The sequence below is a fragment of the Saccostrea echinata genome, unplaced genomic scaffold (genome assembly GCF_033153115.1).
Source record: "Saccostrea echinata isolate AGI-Se365-2 ecotype Australia unplaced genomic scaffold, CSIRO_AGI_Sech_v1 ptg000052l, whole genome shotgun sequence".
In the NCBI taxonomy this organism is placed as follows: Eukaryota; Metazoa; Mollusca; class Bivalvia; order Ostreida; family Ostreidae; genus Saccostrea; species Saccostrea echinata.
In genome coordinates, this window is record NW_026889801.1 from 4,795,129 (window position 1) to 4,805,000 (window position 9,872).

A 9,872-nucleotide genomic window follows, 5' to 3' on the forward strand; every position below is an offset into this window, starting at 1 on the left:
AAAAATTCTAATGTTCAAATTAAGTCCACTATATAAGCTGCATTAGACGCCATACATTTTTCAATGTTGAAAGAAACACTGAATCTGGATTAACCTAAAAAGACATTTGATTTACCTACAGGTTTACGTAAATCTACTGATGCAAAAAGAAAAAGACCTACACGTAAATACGTTACTCAAACAACACTGGACAACAATGGGCGTTCGACGGCTAAATGCTGAGGGCATCAGCTACACCTCACGTAAAGACGTTATTCAGACAACAATCTTGAACCAAAAAACAAAACAAAACAAAACAAAACAAAAAAAAAAACAAACAAACAAACAACAACAATAAAAACAACAACCAAAAAAAAAAATTACAACAAAGAAACAAACAAACAAACAAATAAAAAGAAAAATAAGAACAAAATACCTCTCTCACTTGAGATATGACTATTAATCATACATCTACATTTCAGGTTCTCCTGTTTATGCACTGCTTATTGGATTGGTAATTTAATTGTGGAATACTGGTTCATGTCTTGACAGGAATTTCTTTATCTCTTGTAATTTACATACTGAATTTCCTAAATAGGTAAAGTCTGAATTATTTTATATAGAATAAATTTCTTCTTCATATATTAATATAAGGGTCATTTGAAATATACATGTGTTTGGTTTGAATAAAATATCTTTATTTCTCTAAAATAAAATAAAATTTCTTTTCTTGTCTTAAAATTAAATTTCTTTTCTTGTCTTAGTAAAAAGCAACATTTTATGATCATGAACTTCAAGTTTCCTGATAGTTACACATTTAATTAGGAAATAACGCAAAATTACAGAAAGCATTTAAGTGTAAATCGGCGCACGAAAGCAAGCGTAATTAACGTCTTTTATAACGTCATGATCATTTTTAAGTACTGCTCTGTGTGCTTCACAGGCGTCTTGTAAGCATCTCATTGAATTTTAAACTGGCAAACCACTCTTGACTGAGCGACTCATTAAAATAACCATATTTTTTTTTCAATCAGATTCAGATTTCAGTCCTCGAAAGGTCACCTTAACTTGTCGGAAGCAGAGAATACACAAAGTTTGACGTTGATCCTGACCAATAACGATTTTCTCCATCTGAATTTAACAAACAAAACTGTACTTCTTATAGGTCTAACTATTTTCGGTACAGAGGTAAAAACTGACCTATATCTTTTACATGTATGTCATTTAAAAGCAACTTCTCTACTTATGTTTAAGTGTGTAATCTCACTTCTATATCTTTTTCCATCTCTGAAGTGAACAAACCACATTTTAACAATTTTATTTCACCTACTGCAGCATTTCACGATGTCATTTTCAGCAAACTGAATTCCAACTAATTAAACTTTGAAAATTACGACACCATTCCTCTGTCTCTGATGTCATCTATGTGGAAATTTGTCTTATAACTAAGATTTTGTTTTCGGTTTCACTAATTTAAATTTGAGTTTTATGTTCTACATATTACTAGAGAAACAAATGGAATTGGAATAGTTCCATACTTAAATTATTCCGAATTTTGTTTTTGCGCCGAAAGACCACATCGACCTTCCTATAAATCGTGATTATAGTAATGGTCATGACATATCGTCATAATATTATTACCATGAAAGACATTTATTTTTTATTCCTATAAATCGTCATAATAATAATCGTCATAATATATGGCCATAATATAATTATTATAAAAGAGATTTATTTAAGAATTCACAATTTTAATGAGCATTGAATAAATTATGGTTACGCAAAATTTGGTTAGTATTGATTGAATGTTTACAAAGTTATAAGCATTGTCTACGACTTTTTGGGAATAACCTCATATACTCTGAAGATGACCAAAAATACAAGTATATGAGTTTCTGATTGTAGCAATTTTCCTTCATCACCTGTATATGGAGTTTATGTCTCCCCGTTGATTTGATGCGTAAGAGCACTGGTTTTTAGATAAATTTCTGCGTTACAAATGTAAAACATACATTGACATTTCCATAACGTTGCTCTCTACAATTGATCAATGATTTACACAGGTTGATTTTTTACTGGGGTCCATTTGATTTTTACACTCTCTCTCTCCCTCATGTCCTTGTTTGCTTCCTTCTTGCTTCCGTTGCATCATTTTTCTAACCTATCTTTTATTGTTCATGTTGGTCAGTAGAAAATTTCTCCCAATGCAAGCCTAAAGATCAAAACATTTTTACACTAGATGCATGCGTCTCTTGAAATTTCTCTTATACAAGTGTCACCCCCATTAGTGTATCAGAAAAAAGAAAATATCAGGACAACAAAAAAAAAAAATTGTAAAATTGGAATTGTTTTGTTACTAAACAGTGACACCAGTGAATATATCTTTATATTCCTAAAACATATCATTGACAACAAAAACCTCTTTAGAATGATTGTTATTAACTTAACAAAGCTCAAAAAGATCTTTTTATGTTTATAAAATGTTTACATTTATGTTTATTCGTAAACTGCATTCTTAAGTTAAACAGAAAAATAAAAACAAGAATTAAATATATATGTACTAAATATATATGTACAAATATGTACTAAATGAATATAAAATTCAATTTTATGCTTTGTTTACCAAAAAAGATCGTAAGGAAAAAAATCTTAAAATTAAAATCGTGTCAAAATAGATTTAATTCTAATGTTGCAATGAATCGTATCTCTGATCACTTTCTCCTCGAGCTCTTGACTGACTGCTTGTATCCAGTTCTGTATACATGTCTGCAGAAATCTTATGGTCGGTTTTTCTAGGATAAATACATGAGGAATGACTCCTTTTAACAATATCATAAAATTTGAAAAAAAAAATTATTTTGCCTTCAATTCTTTTATTGTCTATATACTTTTATAGTATACATGGTATATATAAACCTATATAGATAAACCTAAACTGATTAATCATATATTGTTTCTTCAATTTTCAGCACCGTTCACGGTAGCTCAGTCGGTAGAGCGCTCGCTCCGTGATCGGGAGGTCGTGAGTTCGAATCTCGGCCGCGACAGACCTAAGTCGATAAAAAATAGGTAGCAACTGTTCCTTCGCCATGCGCTCGGCACTTTGGAGTGAAAGTTGCGGGTCTTTCGGATGAGACCTTAAAAACCGAGGCCCCGTGTCACGACAGGCGTTGGCACGATAAAGATCCCTCACTGCTCAATGGCCCTGAGTGCCGAGTAAAGGTCAAAATTTGAAGCCCTTCACCGGTATATGGTGACGTCTCTATATGAGTGAAAAATTCTCGAATGGGACGTAAAACAATATACAATCAATCAATCAATTTTCAGCTTACAGGGAAAAAAGTCGTGTAAAACAATGCTTACATGAATTTAAGTTAAGGTTAATTTCCTACCTTTTTCGTAACCTGCAGAAGAGGGTTATATTTTGTAATATTAATAAAAGAGATATCACAGCCAAAACTGTCCATAGAATCACTACAAGTGGATTCGAAGTACAATCTCTACCTAAAACAGAATGCAAAGTTTCAAACAAATATACTAAATTTTAAAACAGAGTTCCACAAGTTATTCCCAGAACGCTTAATTAAATTATTCCTTTTTATTTTGATAAAATGATTAACTGCTTGTTTGTTGTTGTACATCACTTAAGGCTTAAAGGTCCTCGTTATTATATTTTCGTCGAAGGTAAAACATGTTTACCAATAGTATTAATATAAAGAAGATCAAAAGGGTTTAGGGATACTGTTTATGATGTTTCATATCTAGGCACTTGAGTGTGTTTTGAATTAAAAAAAGTTTGGAAAAAATAGTCGCTGAATATTTCTATAAAATACAAATTGCAGATTTCAACTTCAAATGTGGAGGAATGCAAAACCGTACCATTTTGGGATTAAGAATATTGCTTATATTTACATCTTCAGTTTCTTTGTTGGTGGCTTTACTTCATGAATTTTTGAGTTACTTGAGTAGTATGCTCTTTCTTAAAACGTTGTTATTCAAAATGCCTGTGATTTGCATTATCCATAACCACAGACCGAGCCTGTATTCATGTGTATAAAAACCCAAGTATAGGTTTTTTTTTTTGCAATTTTAAATAAACTATTTGGAACTTTAAAAGGACATAGAACGGTTTGATGCGAATTTGATGAAGACCTATTTATTCATTATCGTAATTAAGGTACATTGTAGTAATGAATTAAATGAGATAATTGCGAGTTGCCATTATTTAAATTATATGATGGGCGATCCTAAGCGATTACAGGGAAAACCTCATAAAAAACTTTTAAAATTTTGTAAAAATTCTTGAAATGTAATCCATTTTGATATAACCATGTACAGTGAAAAATATTAATAAAGGTGTGAGTATTTTGTGATTCCCATGAAAAATTTCGTACACATATAATGCCTCTAATACTATTTCTTGTTTCAGATACATTTGAATACATTTACTTATTTTTTGTAAGAAAATATAATTCAGATTTATGTAAAGCACTGATGACGAAACGATTTCTGAGTTACTCTTAAATAAATTATTTTCAACCTCATTTGATCAACCAGGTGATTTGATATCGCAATATATATAATATATAGTAAAGAGACCATTTTGTGCAAATTGTTTGAGGTATTTATGTTCAAAGGCTACATTTTGGAATTAAAACCGACATGAAACCTAATGCTTTTTTAAAATGTGATTTTATCTTATTAGCAAACTTTACATGGTTGCGTAGCTTAGTTATACATAGATAATTTTCCCAGTCAGTATTATTTATTTTTAGATAAGTATTAAGTATTGTTCTTGAAACATATACGTACATGAAGATATACATCTTGTATTTGTTGATTGGATAGAGGTTGAAATTGTGGTAAGTTCATCGTCAAAGACTGTTACGTTTGTGGACAAATTTTGAACACGACAAGACACAGAAATATTGCCATTTAATGTGGCCTCTGAAAGAAGTAAAAAAAATATCTTTAAATTTGAAAATAGTCTGAAATACACTGTATTTGATACAAGAGGCCCAAGGGCCTTCACCGTCACCTATCGCATAATACAACACTGTAAAGGAACCATAGAAGTATAAAACAGAATTAACTGATATACGAAGCAATGTTGCCTAAGATTTTCAAACATCTAGTACAAATACCCTAATATTATTTATTGTAACGTGCGAGACCCGAGTGATCTCCTTTCGATTATACTTGGTTTTCCCGAGTCTTACAGGCATGATAATGAATGCAAAATATACAAATACAATGAACACCTGTCTATTGTGTAAGGTATTAAATATATATGTTTTTGTCACTTGCCTAGTGCTACAATTCAGTACACACAGACTTGGATATACCCCATGGCTATTTGACACTTGTCACTAATTACAATAAGTCACATTGGCTCTATGTGATTCTTTGTTCACTTTGATAAAGTATAAAACAACTTTATCCGGTCTTTTTTTCATCCAAGACTCAACCAGTGACAATGATTCATCTACTGTCAAACAGATCACCACAGTGACAACATACTGTGTACAATTACAACTTTTGCTAAATAAATAATCTATATGTCAATCTTTTATATTGCTTTCCAGACAAGAATCTGCCTTTGAGCATGCTTTGCTTATTTAAACCAAATATTATATTTTTATTTTGTTTCTATATATTACATTCTTTCTTGTATTCTCGTTCAATCAAATAACCTGTTGATTAAATTATATATAATCAACATCTAGCAAAGGGGAGTGACTCTCATTTGCTTCATTTACCGTTTTACAATTTTGTACTCTGTGTGCCATCTAGATACCTAGAGCAAAGAAAAGGTATATTTACTTATAATTCTATTTAATACATTTACATTGATATTATTGCATTTAGTTTGCTTGCTTAACACTCAGGGACAGAGGAGAAGATTTTCAAAACATTAATGCATTTTTGCTAATTAATCAATAGAGCCCGATCGAAGCACGAGAACCCCCTGACCCTGGGGCCATGACATTCATAATTTCGTAAGAGTCACCTTTTCACATCATAACTATGTATTTAGTTTGTTTGCTTAATACCAAAGAGCAGAAAAGAAGATTTTCAAAAGAAGATTTTTATTCAGTTTAATATAATAAATAGACCCCCTCTCCCAAAGAACCGCTGAATCAGGTGTCATGAAATTTCGGAAGAGGCACTCTTCGTCATCATAACTATGAACTTAGTTCATCGACTAAATATCCAGGGGCAGAGTAGATTTTCAAAGAATCCATGCATTTTCACTATATATTCATTAGAGCCCCAACCTGGCGCCAGAAATCATGACCCTAAACAAGAAGATTTTCAAAGATTGCATTAATTTTGATGGTTTTAGCCACATCCCTCAGGCCCAAGGGGGCATGGGCCATGAATTTCACAATTTTTACTCCCCTTTATCCATAGATGCTTTATGCCAAAGTTGGTTAAAATTGGTTCAGTGGTTGCAAAATAGAAGCTAAAAATATTTAAAATTTACAAACCTTTAAAAACGGAGATATGTTGATTAAATGTCCCATTTGTTAAGCTGACAGGTTTGAATATCAGTTGAAAGACATCGTCATCAGTAACATTGAAATAAACAGAAGTCCTCCCATTTCCACATGGGAGATTAACTAATTCATCGGCTCTTTTATTATCGTAAATGTTGACCTCCATACGACATATAAATTTGAAAGTATCGGATGCAAATTGTAATGTTCCCATAAAGAGAGGTTTTATCAAACAGTCGCAATGCAAATCCATTTTCTGGTAATTAATGGAGATGACAGATCCAAGTCTTGCTTTGCCATCGCAGGATGAAATTTCTACAGTGCTTGTAACTGGAAAATAAACTTCATTGTAAAGTAATCATCTTCAAAACTCTGTCAATGGGGAAAGATTAATAGGAGGCATCTGAAAGGAACTTAACACTATTGTGTAAAGACATTGAAGCAAGTTTTATTGCATGTTCATTCTAGGGACAGAAAATAAATTAAGTAATTTCCTGATTCCTTTTAAGAAAAATTGATTCAAAGTATGTCCTTGTTTTGTCATAGAAAGCATTTTTTAAAAATTATTTCCACATCTATACATATTAGGAAAAAAATGATTTGAAGTATTTTCTGTACTTTGTATTTATTTTTGATTTATCATTGTCTCTAGGTAGTATTTAAAAGTGTTTTTCCCAACAGCGACATCGTCTTTCTGTTAAGGTATGTCACTAGTCAGCTTTTAAGAAAGGTTTAATCAGACCTCTAACTTCAAAACCATTTACTTCAAGTCAATTTATATAACATATTTGAATTTAACAATGCCAGTTAATTCTACAACATTAAAATTAAAAATTGCTCACAAAGTCATAAAGAAATAAGATTTCTGCAGGTCTCATTGATGCATTAACAAATGTAGAATGGCTGATTTTGATTAATTGCAATATAGACTGAAAACAATCATGTCATAAGGATTCACTTCCTAAAGTATCTCAACTTCGTTACAATTTAAATAATGATTATTAACAATTAAGTATTATCAGATATTCATGTATTATCGTATTGCAGATTCAGTACTTTAAAATGATCTTCAATAGTATTACTAGTAATACTCACCAGGTGGTAGTTGTTCAATGTTGTAAAGCAAATTCAGGGATAAGCGAAAAACAGATGTGATAGACATAACTTATAAGTCCTTATTTAAAAGAAAGAATTTTAGTGCCTAAGAAAATCTTAAAAGATAATTTAAAGCCAGATTTATATCAAATAAAACCCTAAATAATATGACTGTTCGGTTTTCCTAGTTTCCTTTGCTTACCGATTTCCCATAATCCTTTCCGAATTTAATACGCAATGTGACGCACATTGTGAACTAGAAAAAAGTGCTCTCGTCTTCTTAACATAATTGTTGATATCCTTTTCTGAGGCATGAAAACTTTGTTTCACGATTATGAAAACCCAAAGGAAGTCGCTGTTTAATGAGAGGATGAAACTAAAATATGACGAAGAGTAGTATTTTTACTGCTTTGTTATTTGTTTTTGTTACTACAAATGATTCTTTCTTCTAGTCAAGTAATTGGAATCATTTAAATTCGTGGGGTCAATTTTCTTGGATTGCTTAAATTTTACAGATACGTTGGGACGCAATTTCGTGTATTCTCTGATACTTACATGTACAAAATGACATATAACTTTGTAATCCTTGTTCATTGTTCGTGGAGGATGTAAACTAGTGGATGCGAAGTATTAACGAAATCCACGAAAATTGAGCCACCACGAAATCTAATGATTCCACAGTATTTGGTCATAACTTACTAATAAGATTTACTTACTGATTCCACTACATATTTAGCATTGCATTATCACAGATATTACAATTCCTCTGTTGGACTAATGATAAGAAAAAATATTAATAAGTCTGGTGAACAGCAATCTTCTGTAAGTTGATAAAACTATTTATGTCGATGAAAAGTCATGTGAAATAGTGTGACGGTATATATTATCGTTTTGTACATATTGTCGTCGGCGACAATATGTACCTACCCTCACTGCACATATTGTCGTCCATCGGTACATATTGTCGCCGGCTGAAAAGTAACATATGTACATATTGTCGCTGGCGACATTATGTGCCTCACCCTCACTGTACATATTGTCGCCCTACAGATATTGTTGCTTAAAGACTTCTTTTGTTGTTTTTTGGTAGTTTTGTGAATGTAATTGGGGTGTATATCACACTGACATGTCTCGTATGCCCTTTCATGCAGCGTGATTGTGACGGTACATTTTGTCGTCCTGTTCATATTGTCGCCGGCGACAATGTGTACCTACCCTCACTGTGCATATTGTCATCCATCAGAATATGTCGCATGACAATGCACGGCAATGGTCCATATAAATATGACCAGAGAAACTATGAACTTCAAAAATAGTCATATACTCTTAATGTTATCGTCGAAATATGGCCAACTCGGTGTTAAACAACAATATACAGTTAAATTATATCATTGAGGGAGTTAGCAAGATTCCAGTTCCCCAAGGCCAGGACTATTTCCCGAGGCGAAGCCGCAATGATATACTTTTATCTGTTTTATTTTACCGATACAAACGTAGAATTTAAAGGATTCAGATAGCGTGATTTCAAATCAGGGATTAGCTCACTGAACTAGCACACGGGGATTAGTCCATTCACATATCATACCAATTTTAATGTAAAACCTAGAGGATTACGGATAACCGGGAATTAGCTTTCGAAGCGGGGACTAGCTCACTTGACTAACACACGGGGATTAGTCCATTCTTAATGATTTCTAGGGAAATAGTCACATCTATGTGACATCTTATGTTATATAGGGAAACATTCAGTAGAGGTATAATTATAATCAATCAATCAACAATCCATATAAATATGACTAATCATTGCTTTGCTTTGCTCTGTCGCATTGCCTTGATCTCTCTTTGAGAAGATAATTATTAAAGAAATTTCTCATATATTTCTATGTAAAAATTTGATCGCTTATTGTGGTCCCAGCCTAGGCCCGGTTAGATTTGAAGATGCTTGAATCTGCGCTACCTGAGGAAACTTCCATACATGTGTATGTACCACTATTCACGGGTCTACTGCTGTTCTCAGTGGTGGATCCAGACAAAAGAGGAGGATGGTTTAGAATTTTTTTTGACAAGCTAAAAAAATTTTAAAAGTCATTTGCATCTAAAGGTGTGTTACTGTATATGTTAAGTAAATTATTAAATTATGAAATTTTATCTGTGGACTAAATTGAGAGTACCTCCAAGTCATTTTTCAAAAGTTAACATATTTGAATGATTTTTTATATCTATATATATATTCATATGAATTTTCATAAAACATTACTTCTTTGGGAAAACAGTGAGAGATACATGTATCTCTATAAT

The 9,872-nt window shown here is 32.1% G+C and overlaps 1 long non-coding RNA gene across 1 annotated transcript; it reads right to left on the minus strand.

Moving 5' to 3' along the window:
- Window positions 1-2,401: 2,401 nt before the first annotated feature.
- On the minus strand, window positions 2,402-7,877 carry LOC133204150 (uncharacterized). Its single transcript, XR_009723558.1, has 4 exons — window positions 7,777-7,877; window positions 6,471-6,809; window positions 4,792-4,926; window positions 2,402-2,771 (listed from the first exon to the last, which is right to left on the minus strand). It is a non-coding gene; the product is annotated as an uncharacterized LOC133204150 (long non-coding RNA).
- Between the last annotated feature and the right edge of the window lie 1,995 nt (window positions 7,878-9,872).